The sequence below is a fragment of the Ruditapes philippinarum genome, unplaced genomic scaffold (assembly GCF_026571515.1).
Source record: "Ruditapes philippinarum isolate M1 unplaced genomic scaffold, ASM2657151v2 ctg1029_1_1_1_1, whole genome shotgun sequence".
Taxonomy (NCBI): domain Eukaryota; kingdom Metazoa; phylum Mollusca; class Bivalvia; order Venerida; family Veneridae; genus Ruditapes; species Ruditapes philippinarum.
This window is the reverse complement of record NW_026858064.1, coordinates 1-15,022: the sequence shown is the minus strand read 5'-3', so window position 1 is coordinate 15,022 and position 15,022 is coordinate 1. Positions and strand designations below refer to the sequence as shown.

The following is a 15,022-nucleotide window of genomic DNA, read 5'->3' as shown; positions in this document are numbered from 1 at the left end:
AAGATCACAAAAAAACTACCTTGAAATCAAACAAAATTATTATGCTAACCCAAGGTCAAAGAATGCTTAATGAACTCAAGATCAAAGAATGCTAACTGTACTCAAGTTCAAAGAATGCTTACTGTACTCAAGAATGAAATGCTAACTGTACTCAAGATCATGAAATGCTTACTATACTCAAGATCAAAGAATACTTACTGTACTTAAGTCCCAAAAAATGCTTACTGTACTCAAGATCAAAGATTGCTTACTGTAATCAATATCAAAGAATGCTTACTGTACTTAAGATAAAGAATGCTTACTATACTCAAGATCAAAGAGTGCTTACTGTACTCAAGTTAAAAGAATGCTTACTGTACTCAAGATCACAGAATGCTTACTATACTCAAGATCAAAGAATTTTTACTGTACTCAAGTTCAAAAAAATGCTTACTGTACTCAAGATCACAGAATGCTTACTATACTCAAGATCAAAGAATACTTACTGTACTTAAGTCCCAAAAAATGCTTACTGTACTCAAGATCAAAGATTGCTTACTGTACTCAATATCAAAGATTGCTTACTGTACTCAATATCAAAGAATGCTTACTATACTCAAGATCAAAGAATGCTTACTGTACTCAAGTTAAAAGAATGCTTACTGTACTCAAGATCAAAGAATACTTACTGTACTCAAGATCACAGAATGCTTACTGTACTTAAGATAAAGAATGCTTACTATACTCAAGATCAAAGAGTGCTTACTATACTCAAGATCAAAGATTGCTTACTGTACTCAAGATCAAAGATTGCTTACTGTACTCAATATCAAAGAATGCTTACTATACTCAAGATCAAAGAATGCTTACTGTACTCAAGTTAAAAGAATGCTTACTGTACTCAAGATCAAAGACTGCTTACAATACTCAAGATCACAGAATACTTACTATACTCAAGAACAAAGAATGCTTACTATACTCAAGATCAAAGAATGCTTACTATACTCAAGATCAAAGAAGGCTTACTGTACTCAAGATCACAGAATGCTTACTATACTCAAGAACAAAGAATGCTTACTATACTCAAGATCACAGAATGCTTACTATACTCAAGATCAAATAATGCTTACTGTACTTAAGATCAAAGAATGCTTACTGTACTCAAGATCAAAGAATGCTTACTGTACTCAAGATCACAGAATGCTTACTATATTCAAGATCACAGAATGCATACTATACTCAAAATCAAATAATGCTTACTTTACTCAAGATCAAAGAATGCTTACTGTACTCAAGATCACAGAATGCTTACTATATTCAAGATCAAAGAATACTTACTATACTCAAGATCAAATAATGCTTACATAACTCAAGAACAAAGAATGCTTACTATACTCAAGATCACAGAATGCTTACTATACTCAAGATCAAATAATGCTTACATAACTCAAGATCAAAGAATGCTTACTGTACTCAAGATCAAAGAATGCGTACTGTACTCAAGATCACTGATGCTTACTATACTCAAGATCACAGAATGATTACTATACTCAAAATCAGATAATGCTTACTGTACTCAAGATCAAAGAATGCTTACTGTACTCAAGATCACAGAATGCTTACTATGCTCAAGATCAAAGAATGCTTACTATACTCAAGAACAAAGAATGCTTACTATACTCAAGATCACAGAATGCTTACTATACTCAAGATCACAGAATGCTTACTATACTCAAAATCAGATAATGCTTACTGTACTCAAGATCAAAGAATGCTTACTGTACTCAAGATCACAGAATGCTTACTTTACTCAAGATCAAAGAATACTTACTATACTCAAGATCACAGAATGCTTACTTTACTCAAGATCAAAGAATGCTTACTGTACTCAAGATCACAGAATGCTTACTATACTCAAGATCAAAGAATACTTACTATACTCAAGATCAAAGAATGCTTACTTTACTCAAGATCAAATATTTCTTACTATACTCAAGATCAAAGAAAGCTTAGCACAGGAAAAAGATGCAAACACAATTAAAATAACAGCCAAATTGATTCACAGTCTGTTATATAAAGAATTTACCCTTTTCAAATGATTTAAAATAACAGCAACTTGAATCTCAATACATGTAAATTAGAAGCATAAATCATAAAATAAGATTGTACAGCAAAATCAAAGTTTTCATAACATAAGAAATTTAAAACAACGCAATTCATATAAACAGTAAAAAAAAAGCATCTGAAATCAAACAAACACCATACCGTTATAAAAAATCTTGATGTGTATTTCCCCTGACTATGACAATTTCATTGTAATGATAAACCTAGACACGTATCATTAACAGAAAATTGTTAATACTTAATAGTGTATGACAGACAGTCATTTAAAACGATGAACAGATGTTCTTCTCATGGACAACGTGTTAACTATATATTGAACATGTTTTTAAAAAAAATCTACACGCACTTTGTGCAATCTATATATTCAACATGTACTCTATGGCATAATGAACATCTTGTGTTGAAAACATATTTAACAAAATCATTATTAAGTTTACTAGTGATAAATAAGAAAGATGTAGTTTCATGGACATGATCTATAATCAACTTAAAAAATCAATTAAGACCTAGACATCAGATAAACAAATAAAACAGTAGCCTTTAGACACAATTAAACCAAGCATTTTCTTAAAACATATCAATTTTTACTGCAAGTCACAATATTCCAGACATTAAATACTACATTATAAAATGTCAAAAAGGATGATTTTACACCGAAGGTCAATACTATTTAAATCACTTAATTGTTATGTCAAAAACGCTATACATATTTAAAATGTTTAGTATATGGCTAAAATATGCAGGGAAGTAGCTGTCTGAATGGTATGAAGGCTGCAGGTATTTCCAGGGAACTAATAGTATATAAATGCCCTATATGATAAAACAAGATTGCATTTGAGAAAAATGCTATGCCACCGCATTAATACAACACTAAATAGTAGTGTAGGAACAGATTTTTTTTGTTTCTATACAATTTTGAAGATTGTCATAATGCATAGATCCCTAACCTATCTAATTCTTATTATCAGATTAGTGGTTAAATCTGTTGTTAACTCAATAAAAGATCAGAGTAGGAATATATCAATGCACTCTAGTCTAGTGGATTTGGTGGCGAAGGTCATATTTCACACAGCCTAAATTTCATGACTACATCAAAGGACAACACAGTAAAGACACTTTGTCAAAATCTAGGTCAGCTGAAATCAAAGTTCACTTTAAATCTTAATCTGTGCACATGGTTCAAATTTCAAAGCTGTACATCAAATTACAAGAAAGTAGGTCACATCATCAAAATCTAGGTCACCTGATATCACAGTTCAATTTTACAACTAAAACTGTGCACATGGTCAAAATTTCATTGCTGTACATTAAAGGACAAGAAAGTAGGTCACTGTCCCCTTGGGCAAGGCAAAATTTTGGACCCCAAGGATTTAATTCAAACCAATCTTGATACAGGTCCACCAAACAACATTTCAAGTCAAATATCTAAGCTGTAGCTTTCTCCCATTCAGAAAACATTTGTTTTATTTTCTGTTTTTACTATGTGTACATAATGAGAATCACTGACCCCGGACAGGGCCAATTTTGAAACCAGGGGAAAATTTGAACAACTTTGGAATAGGACCTATAGATGATATTATATAGCAAACATCAAAGCTGTATGCCTTGTACTTTCAGGCAAAAATCTTTTTTATTTTTTTACTATATGTACATAATGAAAATCAATGACCCCCTGGGCGGATTCAATTTTGACCCCTGGCTGAGGGCTATAATTTGAACAATCTTGGTAAAGGTTCACTTCGCAATGTCTCATGCCATATATTTAACCTCTAGCCTTTGTCAATTCAGAGAAGAAGATTTTTCAATTCAGAGAAGAAGATTTTTCAAGTCTTTACTTTATACATATAAGGAAAACTATCGCCTCTGGGGCAGCTGGGCAATTTTAACACTAGGGGCATAATTAAAACAACTTTAGTAGAGGACCCATAGATGATATTATATACCAAACATCAAAGCTCTAAGCCTTGTACCTTCAGACAATAAGATTTTTAAATTTTTTACTATATGTACATACTGAAAATCAATGAACCCTGGGGGTGGGGCCAATTTTGACCCCAGGGCTATAATTTGAACAATCTTGCTAGAGGTTCACTACATAATGTTTCATTCAAAATATCTTAACTCTAGCATTTGTAAATTCAGAGAAGATGATTTTTTAAGTTTATATTACATATAAGGAAAACCTATGGCCCCCAGGGCGGGGCTAATTTTGACACTAGAGGCAAAATTTGAACAACTTTGGTAGAGTACCAATAGATGTTATCATTAAACAAATATTAAAGCTCTAAGCCTTGTACCTTAGACAATTAGATTTTTTACTATATGTATATATTGAAAATCAATGACCCCCGGGGCGGGGGCAATTTTTAACCCCACAGCTATAATTTGAACAATCTTGCTAGAAGTTCACTTCACAATTTTTCATGCAAAATATCAAACCTCTAGCATTTGTCAATTGCTACGAGAATTTTTTTTAAAGTTTTTACTATAAGTTTTTACTATATACATATAAGGAAACCAATGACCCCCGGGACGGGGCCGATTTTGGCCCCAGGGCTATAATTTTATCAATCTTAGTAGAGGTGTTCCAGACAATGCCCTATGCAAAATATCTAAGCTCTAGGCCTTTTGGGTCTTTACAAGAAGGTATTTTAAGTTTTTACAATATTTACATATATAGTGAAAACCAATGACCCCCTGGGGCAGGGCCGATTTTGGCCCCAGGGCTATAATTTGATCAATCTTGGTAGAGGTGTTCCAGACAATGCCTTATGCAAAATATCTAAGCTCTAGGCCTTTTGGGTCTTTACAAGAAGGTATTATATGTACATATATAGTGAAAACCAATGACCCCCGGGGCGGGGCCGATTTTGACCCAAGGGCTATAATTTGAACAATCTTGGTAGAGGTCTACCAGACAATGCCTTATGCAAAATATCTAAGCTCTAGGCCTTTTGGGTCTTTACAAGAAGGTATTTTAAGTTTTTACTATATGTATATATAGTGAAAATCAATGACCCCCAGGGCGGGGCCAATTTTGACCCCAGGGCTATAATTTGAACAATCTTGGTAGAGGTCTACCAGACAATGCCTTATGCAAAATATCTAAGCTCTATGCCTTTTGGGTCTTTACAAGAAGATTTTTTAAATTTATTCTTATAATTCCTTTTGGTTGCCATGGCAACCAGATTTCTGCATGGAAAGAAATTCTTTGAACAACTTTGGAAGCCCTTCACCCAAGGATCAATCCTGCCAAGTTTGGTTGAAATTGGACTGGTGGTTTTTCACAAGAAGATTTTTTAAGTTCACTATATAATCTATATAACACACACACACACAAACAAACACACACACAGGTGAATCGCTATATGCCACCGCATCACAGATGCTGCGGTGGCATAAAAATCATATAACAAAAGTTAGGGCAGAGGGTAGATTTGTGGAAATGAAATGTCATGAGTTAGGGAAGAGGGTAGATTTGTGGAAATGAAATGTCATGAGTTAGGGCAGAGGGTAGATATGTGGAAATGAAATGTCATGAGTTAGGGAAGAGGGTAGATTGTGGAAATGAAATGTCATGAGTTAGGGTAGAGGGTAGATTGTGGAAATGAAATGTCATGAGTTAGGGCAGAGGGTAGATTTGTGGAAATGAAATTTCATGAGTTAAGAAAGAGGGTAGATTTGGAAATGAAATGTTATGAGTTAGGGAAGATTTGTGGAAATGAAATGTCATGAGGCAGGGGAAGAGGGTAGATATTTGGAAAAGAAATGTCATGAGTTATGGATGAGGGTAGATTTGTGGAAATGAAATGTCATGAGTTAGGGAAGATGGTAGATTTGGAAATGAAATGTCACGAGTTAAGAAAGACGGTAGATTTGTGGAAATGAAATGTCATGAGTTAGGAAAGAGGGTAGATTTGTGGAAATGAAATGTCATGAGTTAGGGAAGAGGGTAGACTTGTGGAAATGAAATGTTTCTGTCTAATTGAAAACATACCATAAAGCAATACAAATGATTTCTTTCCCCAAATTCAAGGCAATTTCTCAAAAGGCACCTGAAAATAATTATTTCCACAATCAACAAGCAAACTCAGAGCAGCTTGGGAAAAACATTCGCAACAACCACCTCCTCAGAATTTGACATACACTCCATTTAATCTTGACACAGACAGTTTCTATAAATAGAAAAAAAATCATAAAAAAATCATGCAGTCGAATGTTTGCTGTATTATAATAAATTTAGCATCCTATGATAACACAAGCTTTTTCCATTCATTAGTGTAAGCTGATTAACTAATTTGCCATATTTAATTCTTTAACACAGGCACCAAAATAGTTGCTTGGTTCTTGTATTGAATTACTACTTGACAACTGTGAGAGAGCTTATATTATAAGTTCTAGGGTTATATGTTTCCACAGTGCTTGATTCTAGTTGTTCCATGTTACCTAAACTTGACAACAGAATGCTCTGTTCTACTTGCTATATTCTATTACAGCTTTGGTTGATTATAACACAAAAAGGAGGTTGTCACGTATTGGATTTTGAATTTCTGTACTTTTCAACTGTAAATAATTAATATCATTATCAGAAATGTTAAGTACACCAATAATTAAATTATTTGTATTTTTATATCAAAATTGTCAATAATTCAAAAGTGTTACCAAGTTGTACCTTGTTATGTCACAAAACTATTCAATCAATTCATTTCAACAAGGTTGATGAATGTTATAACAAGTCACCACAACTTGAGGCAAGTTTGGGGGATGTTAGCACCATTACCTAAAACAAATAGACTCAATCAAACGGAGCAGTGGCAGCAATTGTTTTAATTTTGCTGCATTGCTCGTGACCAATCAGTTGACTATTATATCCAATAATATTAGTTAATGACAAATTAGTCAATTAGACTATATCAAACAGTCATTAATTATAATAATGAATAGTTGCTTCGCTCCCCAACTTTCCCCCACTTACCTGAGTCTATGACTTTAATATCAAATAGTGAAGAATTTGTTAATGAATCATGACCATCATATTTTGCGACCAGCAAGGATCCAGACCAGCCTGCGCATCTGCAAGTAGAGAAACTGATAGCGAACAGCATGGATCCTGATCAGATTGCGCGGATGCGCAGGCTGGTCTGGATCCATGCTGGTCGCAAACCCATTATGTTGGTTTTGTCGTAACGCGGCTCTTATTTATGCTTATATAATGAGATTTTCCTATTAAAGATCATTGGGACTGCATTGATAACAATAGGCAATTATTACAATAACTGTTGATACACATCCCATGTCTGTTTTATTTATCAATTAAGGACTTATTTTTAACTCCTGAATAGGAAATTGTGGACATTAATGAACATGACATTTTACTTCCTATCTTGTCATACTGATTCTGTTACGACTTGGCAACATTGGCAGAATATGCCCTCAGGCACTTCTCAGGTGTAAACAGGCTAACTGCATAATTATACTATATATAGCTTGAGCCTTCCCAAAAAAGGAATTTGTTTTCTCATAACAGGTAAATTTATAATACAAGGAATAAGAATTAAAGAGTGACCTAAAAGTCACACATGTACAGTCTATCTCCTGAAGGAAGGCAATTCTATAATACATGGGGTAAAGAATTAAAGAGTAACCTAAAAGTCACATAAATGTCAGAATGTCTTCTCAAGGAAGGCAAATGTATAATACATTGGGTAAAGAACTTTAAAAAGTGATCTGAAAGTCACATATATGCAGTCTGTAGAGCATATTCCACACCACATGCAGTAAGAGATTATCTCCTATTAATTTCAATAGAAGTTAACCTGTTACTCTAACTGCACAAAGATGACAACATAAACTATCAATAAATTCAAATGAATGTCATAGTTTATCCAAACACAGATTATTAGATATATGTCAACATATCAACAGTAACAGGTGTTTTAACAGGATTTTATATTTTTTATACAATCTGACATTTTCGGTAGCATTTTCACCTTAAAATGTTTGCACAACAACAATTGTCATTTGGAATCATAGGTCTGTGATTTAATGTGAACTTGCATACTAAATGTTTCTACATTGACATTCTGTTTAATTGTACCAATTTACATTTTCAGTCATTTAAAATTTGATTTTTCTCAAAGCAGGGTCTGGCCCATGCTTGGAAAGGGATAAAAAAACAAAAACAAAAAACAACTCAGTACTAAGTATTTGAGTTGTACCTAACAGGCTAGACTTGCACTGCTATTTGACTAGCACTTACACAGAAGCCCCACTTAGAACCCAAACAGTAACATAGGTAGAAATATGGTCATGCGTCCCTTTACATTAAGACAAGTACGGTTCGAGGACAGTGTACTTTTCTTCATTCCCAATGCTTGTACTAAGGATGGTGAAGTCGTGGCATGGCTGAGTGGTTTACGCATTGGACTAGTAATCTAATGATCGCTAGCCGCATGGGTTCAAACCCTGTCGGGGCCAAGTCGTTGTTTCCTATAGCAAGAAACTTTACACTCATGACTCAGTACTGGTTGGTTCCAGGAACAGATTCGAAAGTGTACCTATAAGCTTATAGCTTCCTACACAATTAAACTAAAATAAATTTTGTATATAATTATATAAGGATGCTGAAATTTATATATCAGAGTTCAGGTAAGGGAAATAACTGAGTATGCACTGGTCTTTATCAATGCCTACAATACAATTATGGCTGAAGACATATATATATATGATCTTCATAAGCAAATTCCAGGAAAAAAGCCCTCTTCTATAATTAATGAAAAACAAAGCTGAAAACCAGTTATAGTCAAGCTGAAAATATTTCAATAAAGACAAAAACACAAATTATTAATGCATGTGTAGTACTGGTACATGTTATTTACTTTTATTTGTGATATGATGGAAATATTGGTTTTTACTATCACTAATAAAGAAGAAAGAAAAACTACACCAAGTACTTTTGCTTTGAAAATGATTTCTTTCATAGCAAGTTAATGCATTATTATAATTGGCCCTTAGATTTCCCTTTTAACTTTGTTTCTTTACAATTCTTATTCAAACAAAGCTTCTTATTCTTCTCAGTGAGACAAGCAAGTCAATGAATAATTAATATGTCAGCAGAATTTTATATTTGTAATCAAGGCACAAAATGTCATTATTAATTAATAGTGAAATGTTTCGAGGTTTGGTTGGGGTTTGTTTTGTTTTGTTTACAGTCTGTTTTATTAACAAACAAGATGACATAGCAAAATCATGTTTTGTTGTTTTCCTCAGAATTATTATTACAACTGAAAGAATTATTTCCATAACGCAACACAATCATGTACATTGTATCTTAACAATTTTAAGGCTAACATAAAATATGCATATACAAATGTATACTTCCAACTCTTTTTTACAATTTTCATTTTCATGAAAGCTATATTAAAATATTAATTGAAAAATTGAAAGCTATATTAAAATATTAATTGAAAAATAAGTCAAATTCAATCTAGTGAACAAGATTCTGTATTATATTTGTTAGAACCAGTCTTAAGACAATATTGGATCACTGATGACTGTTCTAATCATTCAAGATTCTATTGAGGCAACTTTTAGCAAAAATGCACACAAGTGAAAAACACAATATACCATTTATAACACAGATGAACCACCAATATTTCACCCAAAAATAATTCCTGTTAAAAATGCCATAAACTGTAACAAAATTTGAAATTTGGCTTGTTCTGTCAGGGCTGGCAAAATCTGATATTGACTAACTTGTTCGTTTTTATCTGTACAGTAAATTCTTGAAAATTTCCACTTGTCCATACAGGCTGTGGGACAACCTACAATCATTTCTTTTCCAAATATCAGTAAAATAAGAGGTCAGGATGTGACCAGATAATTTAAAACTATCTTCATAAAAGAAATGTAAAATTATCTTTAATTATACAAAAAACAACAACAGCAATCTTACCTGCCTACCATAGGTAAAATATTTAAAGTGTTTTTCCTGACTTTTGACAATATTTACTAAAAACAAAATCAATGTCAATATACCATATCTACAAACAGACCTTCTAGAATATTTAATGACATATGACACAGCTGTTCAAATGTCAATATATACATGTACATGTTTAGCATGGATCTTTATACAATATAAAAATTCCATAGATGAATTATCTTTGCCCCTTTTGCTTCGTTGGCAATTGGTATAATTATACTAGTGAATTACTTTTTGTATAGAACTGTATAGAAGTCAAAAATACTACATTGTACTTTGTACACATTTTGCTACCTTTACAACACATAACTGGACATTAAGCACTACTTTCCTCAGCTGTTAAACATCTAACATGCTCACAATCAAATTAAAACATCAAAATAATTCTAAAGAATTTTATACATATGGATTTCTGAGGCATAATGTTCCTTTAATGACTTAGTATACTCAACATAAAATGATGTGACCCTCGGTCATAAATGAATAAAATTTTGAGCCGCGTCATGACAAAACCAACATAATGGATTTGCGACCAGCATGGATCCAGACCAGCCTGCGCATCCGCGCAGTCTGATCAGGATCCATGCTGTTCGCTTACAAACTCTATTACAAGTAGAGAAACTGATAGTGAACAGCCTGGATCCTGGTCAGACTGCGCGGATGCGCAGGCTGGTCAAATAACAACACTGAATTGATTCTTGTAATGTTATGGCCCTGGTTTTAGGGGTAAATGTAATACAATTACATAATGTGAAGATGTAGTTTTTTGGCTGTATCAGCCTAAAGACGTGTTTTTCTTGAATGTCAGACAAAATCCCCTTCGGACAAAATCCCCTTGATGTATTTTTGTATATCTAGACATAATCCCCTCCATGAGTGGACATAATCCCCTTCATGTGTGAAATTTTGAAGTGTACAAAATCCCCTCATTAAATTTGCTACCTAGGACAAAATCACCCTCCAATTAAGTCATCATTTTAAACAATTAAAATAAAGACTGTTAAACTAATTAAAATGTTTTTCATACTAATCAATTTAAAACAATTAAAGAAATTGCCTAATCAAATACATTTCTTTGCTTGTATAAATGAATGTAGAAATGACTGGGAAAGCAAGAATTATGCAGATTTTGACTATAATAGTCTTACCTTGAATATTATAATTGCCTTATCTTCTTAAAATAAAAAAAGGCAAAAACAAAATATTTTTCAATACATATCAAATAACATGTTTCCTTCTTAAAGGGATGAAACTTTGTTTGTTTGGTTTTACAGCGCATCACCACAATTTAGGTAATACGGTGCAAAAAGAGGAAACTTGGGTGTTACAAACTGAAAGCAACACTAGGGCTCAAAACGACCTCACCTGCTGGAGCTGTAAGATGCATAGACTCCAGTATTTAAAACTCATCACAGTGATTTGATTGCAGTGATTTTTTGCCAATTTTTAAAACCACTTGTGGCTTTCTGAAGGGGAAAATATAGCATGATAAATCAGAAAAGGGGGAAAGCTTTAAATCAAATTCCAACAACTGAAAATTTTATAAAATTACCAGAAGCGACGTCATTTTTTATTTTTTTTTTAACAACTGAAAATGGAATTTACCCACACATTTTATAAAATTTTCATTTTCAATTCAATTTTACATGTATGGTACATAGCAGAGGCTATCTATAGGTACAGTTTTCTGTCTTCTAGCTGATATAAGTCAGATGCTGTTAGTCATGGTTCTGGTAAGGAAGAGCCTAAGGCATTTTAGGGGAAAATATTAGCATTGATAAGGGAAAATATGCCTATTTTGGGCTAGAGGAAACAGCCTTTTTTCCGCTGTAATTTCTAAATACAGTGAAAAAAAATCACTGGAATGGCTGCACTCAAATCACTGCCTTCACAAACACCTTAAGATCATTATAGCAAAGGGCATGTGACTTCAAAATGGAGGCTACTTAAACATGCATTTTTCACAATTTGTCAGTTGCAGGCAGTATTTTTTAGATATCTAACAGCTGAGGAAAGTAGGGCTGAATGTCCAGTTATGTGTTGTAAAGGTAGCAAAAATTATACAAGTACAATGTAGTATTTTTAAATAACTTTGTTCACACAGATTCCTATATTAAAGATCCTGTATGTTGTCAAACTCCGCGCACCGGTTAGTATGCTACGGCCAGTAACCACTGCCTTCACACAAATCATGTGATGATGGTCTTATCACATGATTGTGTAAAAATGGCGTATACGCCAATGAAATCGTTGAAAAAATGTTTTATCTGTAATAAACAGCGACATTAAAACTTGAACTCTGGTCTCAAATATGTCGATATGATTGAAAAAAATTGATTTTTGTAAAGCGTAGAGTCGAAATTAATAATTACTTGAATGATTTCTCTTTCGAGAGGGGTCATTGTTTTGGAAATAAACGGTGCGGTATTAAAATTTAAAAAAATTATTTTTCATAATATTTATGTTTCCAAAATTATTTTTTATTTTAGTTCACATCTAACACCTATCGGTCTTGAAACATTAGCAAAACCGTGTTTACTTTTTAAAATAAATGTAAAAATTGAAAAAATTCATATCGTCAAAAATCTTGACGAAAATGTTGTGATGGCAGAGATCTAATCCTGTAAGGGGAGATCACTGCATAGGAGATTGGTATGTTGTAATTGAAGTTGTATACCACACTTAAGTGGAATTATATATATATATGTATATAATTATGCTTATAAAACAATTTTCAAACATCGAAGGATATGTAAAATATGCAAATATTAAAACATATGCATTCATTTCTTATTGCAAAAAATTGACTTAGACCTAATAGAAAATAAATCTTTTATTACCTCCCTTTATTTATATGAAATGTTAAATTCTGTAATATCTTTTTAAATAACGCTTTTTGGAACTTACAAAATTGATAACTCTTTATTTGAGCATCAAATTTATGATATAAAACCATAAAAAAATGTGTAACAGGATCTTTATATTAGTTTTAACTACATGTCTAAAATAACAAAAGATTTATTATTTAGATTTCACAAATAATACCAAATTAGAAATGGAATGCATGATGATGTACTTCAAAAACGTTTTACAACATCTCTGCAACATGTCAACTTAATGCCACCATACCACTTAAAGAAAAAAGAAGCACTGAAAAAATAACTTACAAAATTAAGTTCCAATTTTGTTTTAAAAATATTACTTAACATATGAGCCGTATCATGACAAAACCAACATAATGGGTTTGCGACCAGCACGGATCCAGACCAGCCTGCGCATCTGCGCAGTCTGATCAGGATCCATGCTGTTCGCTTACAAACCCTATTACAAGTACAGAAACTGATAGCGAACAGCGTGGATCCTGATCAGACTGCGCGGATGCACAGGCTGGTCTTGATCCATGCTGGTCGCAAAACCATTATGTTGGTTTTGACTGATACGGCTCATATGTATATTTATTTTGCCTTTGGTGAAACCATGACCTCCACATTGAGAGTCTGATGACGACAGGTACCACTTTTCTTACTATGCTTTTCAAAATTATATCTTAACTCTTGTATGATTATAATTGCATTATTTAGAGCTGTCATCAATTGAAACAATATCGATGTTTCGTTAATATGTCTAATATTATCTGTTGTTACATAGAGGAAATATTTCACAGCAATGATAATAAAAAATGGTCTGGATAAAAATAATGCAATGGGCTTTTATAAACAAGACACTGAACAGAACATGTTTTCAACTAAAATCATTTAAACAGGTATAAAAGTGAAAAGTTATTTTAGGTAATTATCAATATATATCAGTGTATCGTGAATATTTGTCATCTGATATCGATATATCATTAATATACCTTGCCTTGAATCAATGACAGCTCTAATATTATTTCATTATTAATAATTTATAATTTTATTTTAACTCATTTTTCAGGGTTAACTAAAATCTAAAAAAAAGCATGTCTTTTCAATGCAATCTTCACATTTTCAATGTCAATCTGAATATTGACAGAGGAAAACTAATACTACAATGAATATATACTTTCGAATCCATTAGTGTTGATTCCATCAGTTTGTAGCATGCCCTTATAATACAAGAAACAATGTTTGTGTATATATCTTAGTGCTGCAAAAGTTAGAAAATATATCTAACCGCATGGAAAGGAAATATAAGGATACAGGGAAGTGAATAGATAGTAACATATGTTTCTTATTTAGTTATGTTATTAAGTTTAACATAATTAGATAATAACAACATTGTTTTCTTGCAAATAATGAAGGGGCTTAAATTTAACAGTTTAAGAAACATGAAAAGAAGTTAAATCTAGCGGAATGATTTTGAAAACATAGCTTTTATGTAAACATGCACATATAAAATACACCCACACAGATTGGGAAAAATAATGCATATGCAACAGCAGCAAATGGTTATGTCCCTTTGATTTTTTGAAAAATTAATTTAAAGATAATTTCTACCATACGTGGTCAAAATTTGCACTCTTTCAATGAAAACATCATCTAACATTGATGCTATGTGAATGTCAACTGGTTAAGTTAACTTACAAAATAAATTGCCTTCCTATGGCCACATTTATTAACTTCAGTAATCTCCAATTAACGAGTAAATCGCTAAAATTCGTCGTAATCCTTACTCTATCTAAACATCTTCCGCCATTTTGAATATTTTGAAGGAAATGTCAATGATGCATTGTGGGAAAAATTAAAGTGACAGTTCTGTGGGCACCAAGTGGGGAAATCAATGTATTAAGAAGCCGTCCTGTATAATTTATCATGAATGAAAAATTTACAATTAAAAACATGATTTTGAAAATACTGGCACGAGAATAAAAAAATAGTTTGCTTCTTTTACCATGTACAGCTGGTGCATTTGTATGCTTTAATTATATTATGTTTAGATAGAGTTTTTGCTTTTCAT

At 32.5% G+C, this 15,022-nt stretch overlaps 1 protein-coding gene across 4 annotated transcripts in view; it reads right to left on the bottom strand.

Annotated features, from left to right (window-relative positions):
* Positions 1 to 14,794, bottom strand: part of LOC132751959 (putative uncharacterized protein DDB_G0285119) — a 33,893-nt gene extending 19,099 nt beyond the window's left edge. The window contains exon 1 of one of the 4 annotated variants that reach the window (XM_060742181.1): positions 14,650 to 14,794. The gene's annotated coding sequence lies outside the window, so the exon portion shown is untranslated. Of the gene's footprint in view, positions 1 to 2,244; positions 2,402 to 6,100; positions 6,225 to 10,057; positions 10,151 to 14,649 lie in introns of those variants that run through there. The other 3 variants (XM_060742185.1, XM_060742184.1, XM_060742182.1) reach the window with 3 other exon arrangements.
* Between the last annotated feature and the right edge of the window lie 228 nt (positions 14,795 to 15,022).